Below are 24,749 nucleotides of genomic sequence, written 5' to 3'. Positions count from 1 at the left end.
GTTGAGGCAGTTTCTTGATGAATTAATTAGTATAAGAAGCTTTCTAGATCAATTAAATGTAACCTTTATATGGTGAAAACAAACCATCAGTATTTTAGAGCAACATGGAAAATATTATTAATATTTAACGGAACCCTAAAATAAAAATATCACATTTTGCCGCAACCGGTGTTCAGAGTTAAACCTAAAAATGTTTTGTCTTGGAACATGACAGTGAAATCCGAATTCAATTAGGTACCTACATATTTTTTTTTTCGTAAAATTCATCTGTCTAATTTGCGGAAAATGGGATGAAAATTACCTTAGCTTATTTTCTGAATTAATGTTCAATGGACGAATAAAACCTTCAACGGTTTCCACGAAAACATTTCATGAGAAAAACGTCGTATTTTCATGAAATAATTCTTTAGGTATTTTTGTCTGATGACAGTCAATTATGAACAGTAGAATTTAGGTCAATCGTGAATAGGAGAGATTTATTTGCATATCTTGCAAAACATATCATAAAGTATTTTATGATATGTTTTTTTAGATACTTATTTATTAAAATATATTATATTCCTAGAATATAACTAATATAATATTTTATACTACCTACTCCTGAATTTCGGCCACACCTGCCAAATGAGACAATCCAAAGCGAGATAATACTGTTCAATATCACTTTATTTACAAACACAAGTAAGCTACGATATATCCATTATATCCCACGGGGATAAAATACCCACAATTCATTAGATCATTGTCAATAATACCTTATATTACGCCCACAAGCTCTAATCCATTCACGCACACATAATATTATAATATGACTTGATGGTAGGAACTTATGAATATATAATGACGTAAATATTTAGTAACTAGCTTCCGCCCGCGACTCCGTCCGCGCGGAAAAATTAAGATTTATTTTTTTCTACGTATTTTTTCGGGATAAAAAGTATCCTATTTTATGCCCAGGATAATAAGGTATAATTATACCAAGTTTCATCGAAATCGAACCGTTAGTTTTCACGTGATGCCTGAACATACAGACAGACAGACAGACAGACAAACAGACAAAAAAATTTTTAATCACATATTTGGGCTTGGTATCGATCCAGTAACACCCCCTGCTATTTATTTTTTCAATATTTTCAATGTACAGAATTGACCTTTCTACAGATTTATTATATGTATATAATCTGTGATATAATATTGTAGTTTACATAAATTGATAATATTAATGTAAATCTTTCTCTTTAAAAGTATCAGCAATGCATTAGAAATAAATAGAATATAAGAATCACTAGTTTTATAGTTTTATCAAGTCCTTAATCATTTTTTTATATAAGGGCAAGTCACACAAATAATTTATCCTAATACCAATTTGTAGCTCTATGTAAATAACAGAACTTAAGAATTCTACCATATATTAAATTCCTCTCAACCTCCAGATAATGTTAAACACTATTTTACCAAGCTACATCTTTACCAAACAACATAGGCTATTTTTATCAACCCGTCCCAGCCGAAGGCTCGTTTCATACATATTTTAGTTTCCCAAAGTACTATTTAATACTACAAAGACGTTCAGTTATCATACACATCGACCCTACACTCGAGGCCAAATTCGGGTCAAGACCGCCGTATCGCATCTGTGTACTGAAAAATTTAAATTCTGCATACAGTAAAGTCTAGTTTTGGTAAACAGTGAAAAAACAGACATATGGATGTATGAAAAATAAATGTATGAATATTAGACTATGGTTTGACATCATTATGATTTTTATAAATTATCACTACATAGTATAAAACAAAGCCGCTTTCTGTGTGTCTGAATGCTTAGATCTATAAAATTACGCAACAGATTTTGATGGGGTTGTTTTTAAATAGAAAGAGCGATTCAAGAGGACGGTTAAAATATGACGTAGACATAGCGGGCGAAGTAGCGGGCGTAAAGAAATAAATTTCTCTACCAACGATATAAATCGCATTTTATTGTTTACCTTTTTAAATTTATCGCAAATACTTTTTCACGTAGATAATTATTGCCTATTTCCACGTATGTAGCACGCTGAATTAATTGTTAAAATGTAATGGTTAAATTCGTGTAGTATGTACATTAAATGGTTTTGAAGTTAATGTACCGTTCCTCTAAAATCTAAATAGTACGGTTGAATTACTTTTAACTAGAATTTGAAATTCCATTATTTAGCCTCCATCTATCCATGAATACATTGTTCGAAAGAAATGAAAGCAGCACGTGCACTTAAATTATCAATTGATCGTGTTATTTTATTCCCTAGGTAACGGTATTTCCACTAACGCCAAAAAAATGTTGTGTGGTTTTATGAAACCACGGTAAAAGTGAAACTTTTTTTCACACTATAGACATTTAACTAAAAAAAATTTTTCGAATAATATTCCTCGAATGTACGGTCTACTTGGTCTACTCGGTAATAGGTTTGGTCTACTCGAATGTGCGGTCTACTTGGTCTACTCGGAAATTGATGTAGACTACTCGGAAATTGGTGTGGTCTACTTGGTCTTCTCTGTGAAGGTGCGGTCTACTTGTTCTACTCGGAATTTGGTGTGGTATACTTGGTCTACTCGGAATTTGGTGTGGTATACTTGGTCTACTCGGTGAAGGTGCGGTCTACTTGGTCTACTCGGAAATTGATGTGGTCTATTGGTGTGGTATACTTGGTCTACTCGGTGAAGGTGCGGTCTACTTGGTCTACTCGGAAATTGATGTGGTCTACTTGGTCTATTCGATAATAGGATTGGTCTACTTGGACTAATCGGTGAAAGTGCGGTCTACTTGGTCTACTCGGTAATAGGTTTGGTCTACTCGAAGGTGCGGTCTACTTGGTCTACTCGGAAATTGATGTAGTCTACTCGGAAATTGGTGTGGTCTACTTGGTCTACTCGGTGAAGGTACGGTCTACTTGGTCTACTCGGTGAAGGTGCGGTCTACTTGGTCTTCTCTGTGAAGGTGCAGTCTACTTGGTCTACTCGGAAATTGATGTGGTCTACTTGGTCTATTCGATAATAGGATTGGTCTACTTGGTCTACTCGGTAATAGGATTAGTCTACTCGAAGGTGTGGTCTACTTGGTCGACTCGGTAATAGGTATGGTCTACTTGGACTAATCGGTGAAGGTGCGGTCTACTTGGTCTACTCGGTAATAGGTTTGGTCTACTCGAAGGTGCGGTCTACTTGGTCTACTCGGTAATAGGTATGGTCTACTCGAAGGTGCGGTCTAATTGGTCTACTCGGTAATAGGTTTGGTTTACTCGAAGGAGCGGTCTACTTCGTCTACTCGGTAATAGGTTTGGTCTACTCGAAGGTGCAGTCTACTTGGTCTACTCGGTAATAGGTATGGTCTACCTACTCGGCCTACTCGGTGAAGGTGAGGTCATGGCGACATATCCAAGGGTGTGGTTTTATGAAACCCCGGTAAAATGAAATTGTTCGAACGGTTCGGAACACTGCTTTGTGTAGCGCATGTCGCGTGCCGAGTAGGTAATACCTACTCGGTTGCCGCGATACACGCGACATGCGCTACACAGACCAAAAAGTTTGAGGCGATGTAATAAAAGTTTCACTTTAAAAAGTTTCATTTCAAAAATAATATGAATGTATATGAAATAGGCAGTCAGATTGTTGGCGACTAACCTCAATACTGGAAGACTGAAAATTTGTGCCTTTTGACATCCTTTCCTTTTTTTTCCTTCATACTACTTTTTATTTTTTACTAGCTAACCGCCCGCGGCTTCGCCCACTTTGTCTAAAACCTATCACTCTATCTATTAAAAAAACCTCATCAAAATCGGTTGCGTAGTTTTAAAGATTTAAGCATACAAAGGGACACAGGGACAGAGAAAGCGACTTTATTACTCTTTTATTCTATTCTGTTCTTAATAATATTGAAATCGTCATAAAATATTTCTAAACTAAATACCTTTGTTCAAATAATTTCCGTCCAATATAGAAACCATTTGAGGTAAAACTCGAGGAAATCAAACATCGATGTACGCTGGACTTGGTTACATGCTCGTAATATCAATAGAATGGAAAGTGGAATTAAAAAACTTTTTAATGCATGTGTTTATTAGTAATATAAAGTAGTACGAAAATGTGAGTCTGAGGCCCTATGCTTCTCGAGGAGTTAAAGGAATAATCATCATCATATTTGTACCTTAAATATGTTTTATGTAAATCTTCAAAAGGTAAAGGCAAAAACGTGAGGCAAACGTAATTTTTTAGGACAACTATTTTTTAAGTAATTTTATTATTATGTATTAATTATTATAATCTTTTCTCAAGTACATAAACTCTAGGTACTCTTTGTTGAAGTGAAACTTCTTTATCGGGGTTGGAAAAAAATTTAGTGTACCTAACATTTTTTCGTTACGCGTGACTTTTTTCCGTTACGCGTCATCTTTATCCCTAGTCCCTACCACGCCTGATTCAACGTATTTCTGTAAAGTTGCATATAGTAAATTATTTTTTGAAAAATGAGGTCATAAAGAAGTTTCACTTACACATTTTTTATTTTTGTTTCCTCTGGAGGTAAAATATAAGAATTAAAGATTATAAAATTCATATAGCAACCGTTTTAAAAATACTTTAACAAATCAGTTAAATGTTCTCATACATTGAATATTGGTACAAATGTGTAACAAAGGCCAAGGGTTTTGCGAAAATAAAAAAAATGCTACAAATATTTTCATCTAATATGAAATGTAAGGCTGAAGTCTCTAATGCAGGGATGCACAGACTTATTAAGACTAGGGGCCACTCGGGCAAATTATGAACTGATGGCGGGCCACGGGAAGTATAGGTAATTAAAGACAATAAAGAATTGATAATAATATATTAAAATTGAAAAATAATTTATTAATTTGAAGCGTGGCACTGCATAGTGCTTACAATCTTTTTTATATTTGGCTCAAATTTACTTGTAGCGACACGTAAAACTGCTTCCAAACTTTCATTTGCAAGGCGGTTTCGATTTTTAGTTTTATTGTTATTTAATATTGAAAATGTTTGTTCACATGTATAGGTAGAACCGAATAAGCTGTGGCACATTTCAGAGCGTTTCTTCGCAACTCTTTGTACATATTTTTGTCAATACAGCGGTAAAAGTTCAGCAAGTCTCCTTCATTGAATTTGTTTCGTAAATCTTGGTTGTTTTGGATGTCGATAATTTCCAACTGCATTGACTCTGGCGCATTTTCGACTGAAATTGTGAAAGGATTGCTGAATATGTCCAACAGAGGTTTCAATTTTTTAAACTCTCCAAATCTGTCTTGAAAAGATTGAATCAAAATATCCAGCTTTTCTACATAACTGGAATTAATCGCAGTTTTGTTGAATTTTTCAGCCATTTTCTTATAATTCTGAAAATGGATGTAATTTCCAGAATTCAATTGCGATCTGAAAAGTGTCAGTTTGCATTGAAAGGATGATACATGAGCGTAGAGCTGGGATACCAGTTGATTTTTGCCTTGAAGCCGTGTGTTCAAGACATTCAAATGATTTGTTATATCAATTAAAAAAGCCAAATCACACAACCAATCAGGATTTTTAAGTTCCTGTACATCCCTTTGCTTTTCCGCCAGAAATATTTCAATTTCTTCAATTAAATTTAGAAATCGTTCCAGTGTCAATCCACGACTTAGCCACCTTACTTCTGTATAATACAGTAAATCTCCATATTCGCTTTCGATGTCATCAAGGAATTGTTTAAATTGCCTGTGATTGAGTCCTCGTGATTTAATGAAATTTACAGTCGAAACTACCACTTTCATGACATTTTGAAATTCAATTTTTTTAGAGCAGAGGGCTTCTTGGTGTATAATGCAGTGAAACTGCATGAGATCTTCAGCGTTTATGTTTTTTTCTTGCAGATGCTGTTTCAGCAAAGTAACTAACCCAGAATTGACACCAATCATCGAAGGAGCACCGTCCGTCGCAACTCCCGATAATTTTGATAAGTTCAAATCAGATTTAGAACACTCATCCAAAAGTACATTGAGTATATCAACTCCTCTGGTTTGACCTTTCAATGAACACATTCCTAATAACTCTTCTACGACTTCAAAGTCTTGAGTAACACCTCGTATGAATATGAGAAGTTGAGCGGTGGAACTAATATCAGTGGATTCGTCGAGTGCTAATGAAAAAAATTCAATGATCTTAGCTTTTTCATTTAATTGTTCTACAATATTACCTGACAAAGACATAATTCGTCTTTGGATAGTCATACGATTCAGTTGAATTTTCTCAAACTTTTTTGCTACTTCTGGACACATTTTCTTAGCAGCAATTTCTAGGCATTCTTTTACAAAATCCCCATCATTGAAGGGGCGACTTCGCTTTGCTATCATTCGAGAAATTTCATAACTAACTTCTGTAGCTGTTTCTGAATCTTGAATGGGTTTTGTAAACATAGCTTGCTGACCAATGAGCTCCCGTTTTAAAGACAAAATTTTTTGCTTTCTTAATTCGCCTGTAAACTTGGTAAAAGTAGGATGCTGCGTTTCATAGTGCCTTTTTACATTATATTCCTTTGGAATCGCAACAGACTGCTTGCAAATTAAACAAACGACTTTGTTATGCGACCATACAAATAAGTATTTCTCAGTCCAAATTTCTTGAAACTGCCGATTTTCATCTTTAACCTTACGTTTTTTACTAGGCCCTGGCTTATCCATGTTGCGTTCTAATCCTGGCTAGGATTAACACAGCACCTAAAACAATTACAGTTCCTACTTAAATTACTTATTCTTTTTTAAATTACCTACCTAAATAATTTAGAAATTATATGTAGGGAAACACTTATTAATAAATTAATTAACACCGTTTTACTTACGATTTCACAACACAATTATACACGGCACTTGACGGGAGTTGAATAACTCAATTCTTGTTTGTATGGTACTTGTACTACGTTGAATGTAAATCGAAATATATAATTATTAATTATGACACCTAGACAATTAACACTTCACGCAATTAAAACAGAACTGTCGATATCGGTCGCTGCGGTTAGCGTGACTTTTATTACATGCGTATAGAGTCGAAAACTGACTGGAGAAATCTCGCCGGCCGCGGCGCGCGCTTCCTCAAGAAAACGAATTTAACCGTGTTCGGCACGAACATTACCGACCGCTGTTACCGACGCATGCAAGGGGCCAAGCAAGGGGCACTAGAGAGCGTGCGCGCGAGATTCAAATTACTTTTCGAACATATATTTTTTTTTTATTTTATTCTGGAACATAATTCAATATTTTTCGAATGTACGAGAGTATTATATTTTATGCTGTCGGCGGGCCACCAGTATTCGACCGGCGGGCCGCATGCGGCCCGCGGGCCGCGGTCTGTGCATCGCTGCTCTAATGTAATAAATGTGTTACTGCTCTCGTATCGAACATATTCGGAATAATAATGTATTAGAAAATATCTACATTCTACAATGCGAGTACAAATTGAAAGTCGGTTTATAATGTAAAAAAAAAGCTTGTAATTATATTATAAATCGAGAGTTTTCCCGCCTCGTAATTGTTTTCTTTGTTAAAGCAGTGGTGGCTCAGTGGTGAGACCTCGGACTTCGAATCGATAAGTCCGAGGTTCGAGACCAGGCGAGCGCGCAGGAAATAAATTGATTTTTCAAATTATCTGCGCATGTTGTAACATCACCACTGTTCGAACGGTGAAGGAAAACATCGTGAGGAAACCGACATGTCGAAGAATTAAAAAGTTCGACGACATGTGTCATCCGCCAACACGCACTTGGCCAGCGCGGTGGATTATGGCCTGTACCCTCATAGGAGGCCCGTGTCCCAGCAGTGGGAACGTATATGGGCTGATGATGATGATGATGATGAATTGTTTTCTATTCTTCTCGGGTGGAAGAAATAGGCAAACAGCAAATTTTTGTATCACTTGATATCTGAAATAGCTGGACGAATATCTATGGGACTTTTACTTGAAGGCAGCTACAGTAAAGAAAGTAGAAAGTAAGGTAAGTAACATCTCAGTTTTAGTTCTAGTACAGTTGCAGTAATAAGGTTTTAATAGTAATAAGGAACAAAAATTTGTATAGATAATAAAGCTGAAGAGTTTGTAGATTATTAGATAGCCCATTTATCGAGGAAGGTTATAGGCTATATATAATTACGCTACGACCTGTGCTACGACCAACAGGAGCGGAGCCACGCGGGTGGAACCGCGCGGAGCAGCTACTTATTAATAAATATCAACAGTTACATTATGGAAATTTCTTGCAAATTAAAATTTACTTACATAAATTAAATAAAAGTACTCTGTAATTTATAAAATGCTTGTTACTTTTCGGCTAGAACTTTTTTGTGAGAAAGTTTTAATAAAAGACATTCCCTTAATTTGTCCGATACACAATTTACCACTTTAAATTGAATTAGGGGTTACTTATTTAAATTGAATTGTACCTTTTCTTTACATTAACACACAAAATATATATTTTTAACCTCTTTATAAATTTATCTTACGTAAAAAATTTCATTTTAATAATACAACATTTCAATAATCAGATAAGTTATTTTTAATAAATAATAACGTTTTATTATATTACAATAGGTTTTGCCATTTGCAAATAAAATTGTTGTTTGTTTGCATAAAAAAAACTCGAAAACTACTAAACCGATTTTAACATGAATTATTTCACTGGCAAACTACTATAACCACTTTATTCTTGAAAAATATCAGGCTATATTTTATTTTATATTCCAGGACAAACCGGTATAAGCGGCTAGTTACGAATAAAATAATTATTATAATTGCTAAAATTCTTAAAAACGTCAACGCAAATTACCATTAATTTGCTTACCATAAAAATATAAAATTTTATTACCATAAATGACATAAATTATCACAAAATATGAAATTCAATAAGTATTTTATCTTGTCTCGAACAAGAATTACTTTGTCTAAAAATTCTGAATTATGGGTCATATCTTGGTGAGGGAAAATTGAATTTCTCAAATGACAAAGAATCCACGATAATAGGGGTTTGGGAACGTATTGGGAAATATTTTGACCAAATGGCAGCTGAATAGATTTAAAACGTCTATACAATGGTGTTTTTTTGTTTCTTATAGTGATACCACGTGATACTGTGATACTATAATACACAAAAAATCAAATGCTAAAAACATAATCACAATTTTTTGTTGAAATCTTAAATAAGAGTGTTCTTAGCTATGTCACAGAATACATAATAGTAGCTAAACGCTACAGAACGGACACTCTCCGCCTCCCGCCAAAATTAAACACTTACCTCACCCCGCACGATCAGACATGTTATGGTACCCATTTCCCCGCAAGGACGATACCAACGACGTCTTAAGACGAAACGCAACGAAGATTGACAACATTAATCAAATTGACTTAAAGCAATTTTATTATTTTGGATTTGTGATTATCGCTTTTCGTAGAAAATGGTTAGATATTGTGCTGTTTACGGATGTATTTCATCAGAAAAACGCGAATTTTTTTTTACGCTAGTCACAAATGTGCCAACCATAAAGAGTTTACACACACATTTGCAGTCTCTACAGTGTGACTGTCAAAACTATAATTTTGTATGGAGTGTCCGGGGTGTGGCTATGTTTTAATAACATCTGTTCAACCTGAAAGTCATCAGCTCTTTTCCGGCGTGATGTAGTTGGGTTTATTTTATTTTAAATTAAATATTATCTAGTTCGTCAGTTTGTATGGTATAAGCTCCGAAACTAGATGCATAATTGCTGTTCCACCTCTTTTTGTATGTGTTTTAGAATAAAAAATCTATACGAATATTATAAAGCTGAATAGTTTGTTTGTTTGTTTGAACGTGCTAATCTCAGGAGCTACTTGTCCGATTTGAAAAATTCTTGGGGTGTTAGATAGCCCATTTATCGAGAAAGGCTATAATAGGCTATATATTATCATCACGCTTAAAGCAACAGGAGCGGAGTAATGTGGATGAAACCGCGAAGTGCAGCTTGTAAAAAAAATGTGTGCGTCTACACAGTGTACACAGGTAAGAAGTGAAACTTCTTAATGACCTTATTTTTCAAATTAATATTATATTATATCAATAATTTACTATATGCAACTTTACAGAAACACGTCGAATCACGCGTGGTAGGGATAAGGAAAAGATGGCGCGTAACGGAAAAATGTCACGCGTAACGAAAAAATGTTACACTAAATTTTTTCCAACCCCGATAAAGAAATTTCACTTCAATAAATAAAAAGTACATTAAGCCCCTCGCATTGTATCTATAGGTAGAATTTTCCTCACAAATATCAAGACAATAAAACTTAAATGTGAAGTCTGTTACATTTTTATTAGATCCATTAAATATCTTTTAACGTACGTGCTCTTAGCTTAAATGGAACGGTATAGGAAAAAGCTCTTCCTTTGAGAACGTCAAGGCAATATTTTAAGAAACTGTTTAGGTTAAGTGTAACTTTAAACGTAAGAGATACGAAGAGTAGAAAATAAATCTATACTAATACTAATAATGCTTTTAAAGCATTTAAAGCATGCAGCTAAAAAAGCTGAAGAGTTTGTTTGTTTGTTTGAACGCGCTAATCTCACTTCTCAGGAACTACTGGTCCGATATCCGGTGTTGGATAGCCCATTTATCGAGGAAGATTATATGATGGCTTATATATCATCATGCTAAGACCAACAGGAGCGGAGCAATGCGGGTGAAACCGCGGGAAACAGCTAGTTCTTTATATATAGAATTTGTCGTAAGTATGGAGATAAATTTTACCTATAGTCCGTTCGCGTTAAGAAAATAGTGAGTCATCAGTGCAACTACAGGATGAGGGTGTATTCACAGTGGAGAAAAAGTACAAACATTTTTTTAAACATTAAATTATTATTAATGGAAAAAAAATGTCTTAAAATTACTTAAATCACTATTTAGTATCGCTAGATTCTTCAGTTTTCAGCCGGCGGACAACGATGACTCACTATTTTCTTAACGCGAACGGACTATAGTCGTTTCAAGCACAGGTTGAAACGTAGCTGCAGAGGCGATGGTCGACTTTGAATTGTGTTATTTCAATGTATTGGTACCCAATAAATGATTTTTATTATTTTTGTATTATTATTACCTACTGATAAACTAGCTGGAGCCTACGGAATCACTCGCGAAGTACATCTGTAACACAATATACAACCAGTAGGGAAATATTCGTACAAAACGTTGAAAAACTATCGCATTTATAAGTAGCATAATAATAGTAGTATATCTTCCCTTCTTGGAATTGTGGTTAGGGCGCGAAAAGGTCTCAATCGGTTCGAACCTTTCCTTCAATATTGACGTTAGAGCAAGAATATTGAGCCTAAATCAATATCACGTGATGAATTATTAAGCTATCGTATCTACGTATAGGTATGGTTATGGAAGCAATACCATCATCATCATCATCATCATCAGCCCATATACGTTCCCACTGCTAGGACTAGTGTTGCCCAAATTCAGTCTTGGTCTTGCAGTCTTGGTCTTGCGTCTTGCGTTTTTGCAAGACCAAGACCAAGAACAAGACCGCGTATTTTTAGCAAGACCAAGACCAAGACTGACCGTGCAAGACTTGAGCAAGAACAAGACATAGCCTGCAAGACTCTTGCGTCTTGCAGCTAGAACTTAGCGCTATTTCACTGAGTAGTTAGGTGTAACAGTTCGGTGTATAACTAGGTAGGTACGCTTAGGAATTCTATGAGACGCAAAAAACTGTATCAAAGAATATGAAAAACTGGACCTATGCGCATTACTAGTTATTTATTAATCTGCTTGATCTTTACTATGGCTATGATAATTCAAGCTCACAATGTTCCAATTCTAATACGTTTTTCTAAGATTTAAAGTAAACTTTAATAAATAGTAATAGACTAATAGGTAATTGCAAGACTTGCAAGACTCTTGCTGCAAGACCAAGACCAAGACCAAGACTGGGAGCGCAAGACCAAGACCAAGACCAAGACCAGGTGTATTGGCGCAAGACCAAGACCAAGACCAAGACCAGATGTATTGGCGCAAGACCAAGACCAAGATTGGCTAAGTCTCGTCTTGTTCTTGCATTTGGGCAACACTAGCTAGGACACGGGCCTCCTATGAGGGTACAGGCCATAATCCACCACGCTGGCCAAGTGCGTGTTGGCGGATGACACATGTCGTCGAACTTTTTAATTCTTCGACATGTCGGTTTCCTCACGATGTTTTCCTTCACCGTTCGAGTAGTGGTGATGTTACAACATGCGCAGATAAATTGAAAAATCAATTTATTTCCTGCGCGCTCGCCTGGTCTCGAACCACGGACTTATCGATTCGAAGTCTAAGGTCTCACCACTGAGCCACCACTGCTCACTAGGAAGCAATACACTAATCCTGAATATTATCGTTTAGAAGCGCTTTGGAATGGACAAAATACAGAAAATAATGATTTACATACGCGCGGTTGAGCGTGTGTTGCCGCCTATAATTTGCTAACCACTACAGCAACGATGTAATCACCATTTATATAAAAAAGGTAATTAAGGTAAATATAAAATACGCTTACAGATAAAAATAAACTACAAAATGGTGTAGTAATACAAGATAGGAATAAATACATTGAATATCGATAAAAATGCTTTCGCTCTCTTAAATGTAAAGAGTTATAAGTTTGTTATGATTTTTCATAAAATATTCCGAGAAATAACTATGAAATAATATTTTATGAGTTCGAGTTTATCTATTAGTTATACGTGTTTGATGTTTAATGGTTTTTGGTTAGCTAGTTTGTGAATTATTATATCTATAAATATTTATAGTTTTTATGCTGTTGTGGTTTTGCGGTTTTAGTTACGTTCTATTAAAATAGATTTTCAGTACTAATATTTAATTTAAAAATTCTTATCCTATCCTACTAGTAATATTATAAATGCGAAAGTTTGTTTGGATGTGTGTGTGTTTGTTACTCTTTCACGCAAATACTTCTGAACTGATTACAATGAAAGGAGAATGGCGAAACTGGGCCTAACTGTTACAGAAATCATAATATATTTAAAATTCATTATATTATTTTTAGTAGTTCTTGGTAAAATATTTACTCCTGATTCTATGGGAAAACAAATCTTTGAAAAAAAAGATAATGTGTTCACTACCGGCATTGTTATTTAGATTTCTATGACTACCGGTCTTATCAAGCAGAGATTGTCAGTGTTGACAACACTAGTAAAAAAGTCGAATATATCGATTAATACGAATGAATGTCTATATTTTATTTTTAATTTTATTGAATTCAAATGCTTTATAAATCAAAAGCAAAACTTAACTTATTTTTAACACATATCTTAATTTATTTAGATCATTCTATAAAATATAAACATGTTTTACTTAATCAATAATAATTATAACATTTTTATTTAGATAGCTGGCCACTAAGAGCAATTAACCTATAGAGTTCTTATATTAAGACAGAACAAAATACATATTTTCTAATCTACTTACTCTTAGTCAATAACAGCATAAGCCAGATTGAGATAGCGATAGAGTATCTGCACTGTCTTCAAACGTAGCGCGCCGGCAGTCAGTTTGTTTTCCAACCAGCTGGTGGGCTCAGTGCGTCAAGTGTTTTTAACGAAATATTTAGAAAATATAAAGTGTACAGTGTTTCTTTTTATTTGTCAGTGTGCTAAAATAACTATTGTATGTTTAGCAACCGGCTATCACTAGTCGAATGGGAGTTTTGGATAAAAACAATGTAAAAATATCTTTCCATCGGTAAGTGATTTTCAGCAAATTGATAAATATTTATGTTTTAAACCTATTTGAAGGTTTTATCAAGCGCTTTTTTGTAATTTTATGTTGTAACTGTAACATTTACCCACTTTATGGGGTTGTGGAATATAAAATAATGAAATAATTTTTAAAAAACGTCACAATAATATCACGTTTGGCATTTTGTTTACCACCGTAGTGTTGTAACACATCTAGCGTATATTATCGATTTATGACAAAAAATCTATTTCATATTAACGTTGATTTATTTATTTTGTTTCATAAATCAGATTTATATGTAGTTGTTGTTGCAAATAATAGATGTAAATTTTTTACCGCAGGAAAATAAAACATACCACGTGGTTGTTTTATTTGCCCTATGTGTTTTAGTTTTCGTTTGTTGTTTATTAATTTCTCTTTCAGATTATTAATAAATTCATTTTGTTTTAGATTTCCAGAGCTAAATAAAAAATGGGTATAAAACGTGAGACATGAGTTGATTGGACGCCGCCACAATTTGCAATATTGTGTTCACTGCATTTCGAGCCTACGTGTTATCAAGATGGATACTCTAGAAGAATTGTGCAATCTTACGCTTACGTTTTTTTTTTGTTCCTGTAGATAATAAATACATTTGATTAAAGAGAGTGAATTTTTATTTTGAAATTTTTTACACATAAGTTACCTACTTTAAATGTGTAACTATGTGAAAATTAAACGGTTGATTAAATGATAGTTCTCATAGATGAGAAACTACTATTGAAATACATACTTAATATACATGCGTTTTCAAAGAAAAACCCGCATAGTTCCCATTCCTGTTGGATTTACGGGATCAAAAGTAATTTTTCCAAATTTCATTGTAATCGGTTTAGTAGTATTCGCGTGAAAGAGTAACAAACATCCATCCTCACAAACTTTCGATTTATTAGTAGGATGTTAGGAAAATGTTTTCATTAAGACTGTCCTTTTATTAACTTGTTAAAATGCTGCATGATTCCTTCATGCTGACTGTGCCTTTCTCCTCACTCCTTTAACTTTATCATCATTTCCTTCTTTATTTTAAATTACATTTCAAGTTTTAAAATTTCTTTTATAATGTACTAACTTTCCGCCCGCGTTTTTAAAGAAAATCCTGCACAGTTCCCGTTCACGTGGGATTTCCGGGATAAAACCTAACCTATGTGTGTATGTACAAAATTTCATTGTAATCGGTTCCGCAGTGAAAGAGTAACATCCCTTCTCACATAATTTCGCATTTATTATATACGTAGGATTAAACAAATAATGTATTCAACTGAAATTAATTATAAGTTTTGTTTTTTTATTATTTATTATTTCACGAAACCGTAAATGCAAAATAAATTCACGATTTTATCGATTGAAGCACATCCCCTCACTATCACCTTCTATCTATCTAAATACGTACCTATAGTAAAAATGGTGCCATGACTATGTTGAAACGTAGCTTGTTGTCTATAGCTGTCTCATTCTTTCATACGACGTTTTCTTTAGATAGAGAGAAACAAATATATGTAAATTGTATACGCTCGATACAAGTACTCTATAGGTTAATTGCTCTTAGGCTGGCCATTAATAAAATGTCAAATTATTAATCATAATAGTGTCAGTTATGAGTGATTTGTTTATGTTTGTTGTTTGACATTTGAGTGAAGTTTTAGGCCCTTCTCCCATTACGATACGCATAGGCGATTCAAGTATCCTGCAAGTCTCGGAGACTAGTCGCCGCGGAGTATCTCACATACATTTTTATGTAGGCTCGCACACTACGCTACTGGTATCCTACACGTCCGCGACTAGTATAGCACTACTCACCGTGTTGGTCGCTTTTGCATCGCGTCTCGACTCTCGCGCGTATCTTTTCGTTAGAAAGATAAAAATATCTAATCATCATGTTGTAGTTCTCGTTCGGCTACAAAAACTCTACAATTTATGTTTCTTTCAATATATGGATGAATCCAGTACTTCTTACTCTTACGTTGGCGTCTTCTATTTCTATAAAAAAGAAAAACTGCAAGAGCTTCTTCGTCACTGGAATTGCTGATTGCTCGACATAACGACGTAACTGTTGTTGCAATAAATAAATGAATTATTATTATTATAACGTCGGTCCACAAAAACGAGGCACAATAATGATGAATTTAGTCGCATAATATGCGAGCATCGGGTAGCCAGCAAATATCTAAGTAGTATTCTACGCGAGTATCGTATTCTAGAAGTATCGTACCTAATGGCAGAAGGGCCTTAGTAACGTTATATTCAAAATTGATCTTAATCAATATCCCAATATCTCTGCTATCCCATAGAAAAGATCTATAATTATTATATTCATAGAGTCTGTATATTTTTATCTATTTAATCACCCATAAATCATCAGTGTAACGATCAGGCCCAGAGTCCTATGGGAGTTTGCCATTCTCCTTTGGCACACATATAGAGGATAACTTGGATTTACACCCAGTATAGGTTTTATCCCGGAAAACCCAGGGGAGAAAACGCGGGCGGAAAACTAGTTCTATAATAAGTTTAAAATGCAATAAAATGGAAAAGCAAACTAAAGCTAAGAAATAGGAGTACGTAATTTCTAGAAGCAAGTCGTGTTATTTCTGAGTTTTCTTCGTTTCATTTATATAGAGACGGTACTTCTCGATAGATCGTTTCGCGATAAAATTGCTTCTTCTCTTTTGTAATTTAAAATTGTTGACTAATTGCTTGGAATTGAATTGTATGAAATAATAGGTACTGAACGATATTGTATACAAACGTAACTGTTAATCTTTAATCAATAAAAATAAATGTAGATAAATAAATAAATAAATATTTCAGGACAATTTTCACACACGGCACGATCTGATCCCATACTAAGCTTTCGCTTAGTGTTATGGAAACCAGATGGCTGATAAACATACATATATAAATAATAAAATATAATAAATAATAAACATATACAATTTTAAATAAATACTTATATAGATAAATAACACCCAGACACAGAGCAAACATCTATGTTCATCACACAAATATTTGCCCCGGGTGGGAATCGAACCCACGACCTCTGTCTAGGAAGGCAGGGCCACTACCAACCAAGCCAACCGGTCAGTCAAATCTAATGAATACGTATGAGATGACTCTTTGGTCCTAATTTTTTAATAGGTTAAGAAACAAACTTGTTTTTTCCATGGTTTTTCCTAACAAAATTTACTGAGTAATTTACAACATTTGGCCAATGATGTCGCTTTTCTATTAGTTGATCTGTGATATAAGGCCTTTAAACTTGGGTAAACATATGAGACCCTGAGATCAGTTCCTACAATCTAACAAACTTCAGTTTTATAATATCAGTATTAGTAATTTGATTTTATCGGAACTCAAACAAACAATAATTCATAATGAATTTCCACAGAATCCATAGAGAACCAACTAAACTATATCCACTTCAAGCTTCTACCGAGAAAATAGCTTTACTCTGACATGCAATACTTTCAAAGAAATCGCATTATACATTTATCTATTTAAACTAATATTGTAAGGCTGAAGAGTTTGTTTGAATGCGCTAATCTCAGGAACTACTGGTCCGATTTGAAAAATTATTTCGGTGTTAGATAGCCCATTTATCGAGGAAGGCTATGGCTATATCATCACGCTAATACCAACAGGAACGGAGCAATGCGGATAAAACCGCAGGTACAGCTAGTAACTCAATATTAAGATTAGTCCGTGGATACATTAGCAGTTTTATTTCCAGTGTGGGAAAGAGATGGCGCTACACAACCTATACATTACAGGGTTACTTGTAAAACACCAGAAACCTCGCAGGACATGATAGCGAACATCATAAGTAACAACATTTGTTCTATGACTTTTGATAATTTGTTAGATTTTATTTTCATACAAAAATAAATATTCATTTAATTTTCCGTTTGAATGTTATAAACTCTATGCGCATCCCAAAAATTACGTAAACAAGAAGCGAACGAGAGGGGGAAGAAGAGTGCGCGGGTGTCGCGTCGTCCTAATTCGGTAATGAATAGAACTATTACAAAATATGTTAGGAGAGTACACTATAAGCTTAAAAAATCATTCAATAATAATTTATTACGTTATGCCAATAGTCGTAGAACAAATGTTGTTACTTGTGATGTTAGCTATCTTGTCCTGCGAGGTTGCTGGTGTTTTACAAGTAACCCTGTATAGCGCTGTCATTTTTCCACGCCAGAAATAATACTGCTTTGAGATTATAGTCCGGGAGCTGGACGTGTAATCCAGTTAGCAACTCTGAAAGGAATACTAATTGAATTAAAAGCCAAGCTTGCATCTCTATAATGGTTTTATCCGTGAGGAATATTAAATTGATTAATTATTTAGAAGGATTTAGCTGATACGTGGAAGGATTAGATTGCATGGAGTGAGCCGGAATATGCAATATACTTGTATTTAATTAATTTACTACCGAGAATAAAACCTATTATTGTTACTTATTATTACCTACCTACCTTAATTTAGGTACAATTGCTAAACTAAATCAAAATAAATTTAACATTACTGATTACAAATATCATTAGATTAAGATTAATATATTAATATTCATCTTATGATATTATAAATAGAGTTTTTAATAGGAAGGAAGGAATAATAACTGGCGTAATTCCAATATTTGTGGCTATAATTAAATAGTTACTTTAGTCACAGAGATAGACCTTGGAATCTTGGAATGGCGTCCTTGGAGCGGGCGAAGAAATGTTGGACGTCAGCCTGCTAGCTAGGCTGACGATAGAGATCTTGGGAAGAAAATGGATGCGGGTGGTGAAGAATAGAAAAGAATGGCGTGCCCATGAAGAGGCCTATATTAAACTTTGGGTTCAACCGGGCTGAGAAAGAAAGGAGAAGAAGAAGGTGGTCACAGAATACCTAAAAGCAGCTAACTACGCAAAATATTGATAACGGTGTAAGTTCATTATTTCAGTTTAAAATATGTCATTTTTTTATTAATTTATTTCTGAATTATATAAAAGCTTCACATTTATAAGATTGTATAAGAGCAGTATTTTATGATAACATTACCTATTTAGGCAAATATCCGAACATTTATTAAATTCATTGTCGACCTTTAGGCGTTTTTCGGACAATGAAAACATTACGCCCTTAATGTTATGAGCCTTTGTTCTATTGGGGATGAAATATATATTTAAAAAGGTATAATTGTTACTGACAATAAAGGATTTTGATGATACTCATCAAAAAAGAAAAAAAAATTGTACCAAACTTAGTTAGCATCTAACAAGATATAACTACAAGTGATAACTGCGTTAAAAACAACCGACTTCAAACTTGCACTTGCAAAATTTACAAATACCTACAGACAAAAATGCTCATAAAATAAAAACTACTGGGCCTATCCGAATAAAATTTTTATGGGACCAATTCGACACCATCCCGCATCGAACAAAAAAAGAATCACGTAAATCGGTTCAGAAACCTCGGAGTAATCGGTGTACATACATAAAAAAAAAAAAAAAAATATACCGGCCGAATTGATAACCTCCTCCTTTTTTTTGAAGTCGGTTAAAAATAAACTAAATATTATAAGTTAAAATATACTAAAATAAACAAAATAATACTTCATATCTTTATTTATTACTAGCTCTACACGCGGCTTCGCCTACTTTGTAGAAAACTTAACAAATTATTGTATACCTACTAAAACCTTTGCTAACAACCACTCTATCAAAATTCATTGCGTAGTTTTAAAGATCTAAGCATACATAGGGACGCGACAGACAGACACCTACAGCGAATTTGTTTTATACTATCTATGTATACCTACAACCTGTAAATTGTATAATTAATGTGTATGAATAAACCAGGTTTATCGCTCGGAACCGAAACAAATAAATTATATCTAATAACGGCATACGTTGTTCTGTCTTACCCTTATCACTTAGGGGAATAAAAAATACTTTACGACTAATTCTCAGAACAATATTTCATAAAAATCGATAGAGCCGTTTCGAAGAAGTTAGGGTAAAACTCTGAATTATGTATGTACCCTTGTATTCATCATTTTGACATACCCAAAATTTATAATATATTGATTTCATACAGCTAACCAGAAGTACCAGAAAACTATTAGTATTATGTATGAAAAATTAATGAAAAGCACATTATTTGAAAACAGCAATAACAGACAGTGCAGTGTCCTGTAAAGTGTCCAAACCGTGGTATGATTAATCTAGATGCTAATATTATAAAGCTGAAGAGTTTGTTTGTTTGTTTGAACGCGCTAATCTCAGGAACCGTCCGATTTGAAAAATTCTTTCGGTGTTAGATAGCCCATTTATCGAGGAAGGCTATTATAGGCTACCTATATAATTATCATCACGCCAAGACTAACAGGAGCGGAGCAATGCGGGAGAAACTGCGGGGAACAGCTAGTGTAAGTATAAAATCATGTTTTGACGACTCAAAACACCTTTTAAAATAGATCTATTTCACAAGTAATTGTTTAGGTTTGACTTGAACAACAGTTTCACTTTTCACAAAAAACACGACCTTTCTAATAGGGTAATAAATAAACAATAAATCCAACCAATTGCGAGAGACACCTCTATATCCCTAACACGTCGCTACCGAATCTTTACATATAGATTTTACGAGCACAATTTATTGGTTCTGGATCAATTTATTTTTTATTTCATTATACAACGGCTAGAGTTTATAGATCTTAACATTTAGCATTAATTAAATATTCAGATAATAATTTTTAATGATAAAATAAAACTTACTATCATTTTCGAGTAAAAACTTTTACTCGAGTGTACGCGAGCGAAGCCAGGAGCAAAATATAGTGTGGTAATCTTACTCTCATTTCACTTTCATTGTTAAATACATCTTCTTTATTGTCGTGATTATTAAATACCCTTTGAAAATATGAAGGTACTTATAGCCAACCTGTGACAGTACTTTAGTAATAAATATACATATATATTATATATATATATATCACACGATTTCAATATTACATTAATCAACAAACTTAATCAAATATGAATTGGGGACATGCTCTATATCAAGCCTTTAAACCCACATCTACAATATGTCTAAGAAATTTAAATAAACAACCTATATAAACCAAATCGAATCCACATCAATATCAAATATTACCTATTTGAAATTCAAGATACATATTATTTACTTCCAAAACAATGTAAATTTACTAAAACAGATATAGAATATTGCGTGTATTTTATATTTACGCTATCACAAAATTCGATTACTCAGCCACATGACAAAGAACATCGAATAAAGTAAAAATTGAATAAAATATTTACATATATGTATAATGTATAATTTATGTTATAACGAAACACAGAGGTCACGAAGCTTCAGTTCCCAGGGGATGTTGCCACAAACACGTTCTGTTTCTTCAGATTTGTATTATATTTCTTTTACAAGTCATTTTGTTGGGGTCAAAATATGTAAGAATTGAAAAATTGTTATCAAACTCAAACTGAAACATTTATTTATTCAATAAGACTTCTTTTAGAAGCACTTTCGAATCGTCAATACATATTTTTAACATTTACCACCGATTTGGAAAGCAGTATCTATGGAGAAGAACCGACAAGAAACTCTTTTACGTTTTAAATATGCAGTAAATTATGATTCTATTCATATTTCGTAACATCTCCATGTTTTCTTATGAATTGAGTGTTATTGTGAACGAATTTAAATACTGTTTACTGTGAACAAAAATTTAAATAAAAAAATTGATATTTATGAATATAGGTACAAATACAATAGAGTACAATGTAAACAAAAGTAATTTTACCGAAGTAAACATTTCTATGCGAAAAAACATGCTGAGTTTAATACTTTGATCTATGTATTAAGATTGTTGCTCTCTTAGGGCTGATTTTTCAATCCTTGGTTAAAACTTATTCGTAGAATAACGTATTAAACTACCATTTATGAAATGTATTCTAATTGCTAGTATTTGACAGTTTACAGGTGACATTTTAATATTATCGTGTAACTTTATTGGACGGGTAAGTTTTATCCAAGGATTGAAAAATCGGCCCTTAATTATTGTTATCTTTTTTAAACTAACCATTTCTTATTCCATAGTTAAAGCCGATTTAAATTGTGTTATCGCGTACACTTAAAAGTGTAGAGTTATTCAATATTAAGACACTTTATAATCCTTTATCACTTTATAAACTTACAGCCTTGACATTACTTCGTCACAATACACAAATAAAACAATAAACACTTCGAGAATTTTCCACACGTAAACTGTCATAACCAATTGCTACTTTACAAGAGCCTTGAATTTACAGACAGTGAAAAAATCCAACAAAAACATTACACTAATTGTTTAAACCTTCTTTCATTGCAGTAAAATACTTTTAAATACTGCTCTTGCTAATAAAGGAAAAACTAAAAACCATTTAAGGTTGCCTTCTTCTAAAGATATACTGTTTAAGTATATTGTGCTGTTTAAGATTTAGAATGAAATAATAGAGGACAGTATGAGTATGAGTAATATCTGATAATTCATACTAATATTCTAAAGCTGAAGAGTTTTTTGTTTGTTTGCTTGCTTGAACGCGCTAATCTGAGAAACAAAAGCGACCAATATGATAAATTATTTCACTGTTAGATAGTTCATTTATCCAGGAAGGCTATATACCATCAGACTAAGACCAATAGGAGCGGAGCAATGCGGGTAAAACCGTGGGGCACGACTAGTAAGTTTAAGTAAACAAGAGTTTATTTTTTCTTACCTTTCAAGTAGTTCTGTACCTACTTTGTTGGCAATTAAGTATTAAATAAATCAATTAGTAGGTACATATTTTATAAAGAATCCAACGACGTATGTATCATTACTAAAATTTTCATGAAAAGACAATTATGACGAGACTATACTTGGTATTTTGCGTAATTATCTTAATATTATTTAAATATGTTACCGGAAATGTATGTAATCCGTCATTGTATACAATTCCTAGGAAATGTATAGAATTCCTAAAATCGCTCGGAAATGTGTGAAATAAATTATTTTATACACATTTCCTAGGAAATCTATACATTTCCTAAATAGCTATCGGAAATGTAAAACATTTAAGATATTGATATGTCGCAGGTAAATTGTATATAACCTGGCCGTTTACAAATGGTCGGCATTTTGTAGCTATAGTAACTATGCCGATAATTCGTAATCAAAAATTTTTGGTTTGGATAAGGGGATGGGTTAGGTTAGGTTCGTGTTTTTTAAAACAACACAGAAATAGGAGCCCCACGAAGTGGGGCTCCGTCGGCTCGCGACCGTCTTTTTGTAGAATTTTGGAAAAAGACGAACTTTCGGCATGTTAAAACAGCTAGCCGTAATGTAATACGGCGGATTATACAATTCGACTGCGCCAAATATACGCGGGGACAGCGGGACGAGGGGATTGATTACTTACCAAATGAAAATTTGATTTTATAAGAATAAATAGGTATAAGTTGATTTTGTGATATTTACCTTAAAAGTTAGATAGTTGATTTTTAAAATGTTAATTAGTAAGATAATAATATGAACATTATTACAATTTTACGGTATGACTGTTACTCGATTGTATCAATAAGAGCTATAATAAAAAAAAAATAACAACGTGTTTTATTACAGAAAGCATTTACTTTACACATTTCCTAATACGATATTGGAATTGTATACAATTCCTAGGAAGATTATATATTTCCTAGGATATGCATGCATTAAATAGTTTTTTAAACAATATTTTATACATTTCCTAAATGGTATCGGAATTGTACACATTTCCTAGGAATTGTATACAATTCCTTGATTTCATACATTTCCGGTAACATATATAAATCTCGTGTCACAATGTTTGTTCTCAATGCACTCCTAAACCACTTCACCGATTATAATAAAATTTGCACACCATGTGCAGTTCGATCGAACTTGAGAGATAGGATAGTTTAAATCTCAAATCGTTTTAGTGAAAGCGGGCGAAGCCGCGGTCGGTAAACTAGTAGTACTATAGTTACTAAACTGTCCTTTATCTATTTCAATATGAAAACAGCAAAACTAAACATTTTACTTTGACCTTAATACCGATAATTGATTTTAAATTATCCTTTTCTATGGCTCTATTTTCCGAAGCAATCCATTTATAGAGGAAAAGAAAACACAGTAAAATCTAATCGGTCGAACGACTTTGGAGTTTTTGCGTAGTACTTTAATGATTTCTATAGTTTTTATTAGTCTTGTTTGTGGATAAGGAATAGAAATAAATGAATGTATGGAAGTATTTCCAAAATCAGTAACAAGGTGGAGGTAGAGACATGAGTTTTAATAATATAGTTTTGCATAAAATAACAATCTACTAAATAATAATCTACATTTCCACTAGTAATACTTTAAATTCTAAAGAATATTAAAAGAAAAATGCAAAAAGTTTTAAACCAAGCGAATTAAAATTAAAACCCCAACCTCACTATTCACATAAAAGCTTGTACGGAGGTACGTAGCAAACAAACACGCATGTTTCATCAAAACAAATGGACTCACCCCTACTACGACACACACTTCACTTGTTACTATCGAGTTAGCATCGAGTTCGTATCGAGTTGTAGCGCACGATCGCGACGACTGACGGGTCGGCCCTCACTGGCCTGGAGACTAGGAGCTGCAAAGATTATGCGACTGAAACTGAAATTATAGACGCGGTAGTTCAATCGTTTATCTTTTCAGTAAGAGCGAAAAATTCAGCTAATTTATAAGAAAATCCTTAATACGTAGAGCGTCTGTTTTACATGATATATGTCAAATTGAAGTAGAGAATTACATGATTGAAAATTTGGATTTTATAAGAGTAATAAAAAAAATAGTTTACCGTAATTTCACTAAGTATTATGCACAGAAGCAGTTTACAATAT

At 33.5% G+C, this 24,749-nt stretch overlaps 1 protein-coding gene across 1 annotated transcript in view; it reads right to left on the bottom strand.

Annotated features, from left to right (window-relative positions):
• LOC123697127 (neuroglobin-like) overlaps positions 1–24,476 on the bottom strand; it is a 95,584-nt gene extending 71,108 nt beyond the window's left edge. The window contains exon 1 of the mRNA XM_045643543.1: positions 24,382–24,476. The gene's annotated coding sequence lies outside the window, so the exon portion shown is untranslated. The remainder of the gene's footprint in view (positions 1–24,381) is intronic.
• Between the last annotated feature and the right edge of the window lie 273 nt (positions 24,477–24,749).

This window comes from Colias croceus, chromosome 14 (genome assembly GCF_905220415.1).
Source record: "Colias croceus chromosome 14, ilColCroc2.1".
In the NCBI taxonomy this organism is placed as follows: domain Eukaryota; kingdom Metazoa; phylum Arthropoda; class Insecta; order Lepidoptera; family Pieridae; genus Colias; species Colias croceus.
The sequence above is the reverse complement of the archived record's forward strand: the minus strand, read 5'-3'. Positions and strand labels throughout refer to the sequence as shown.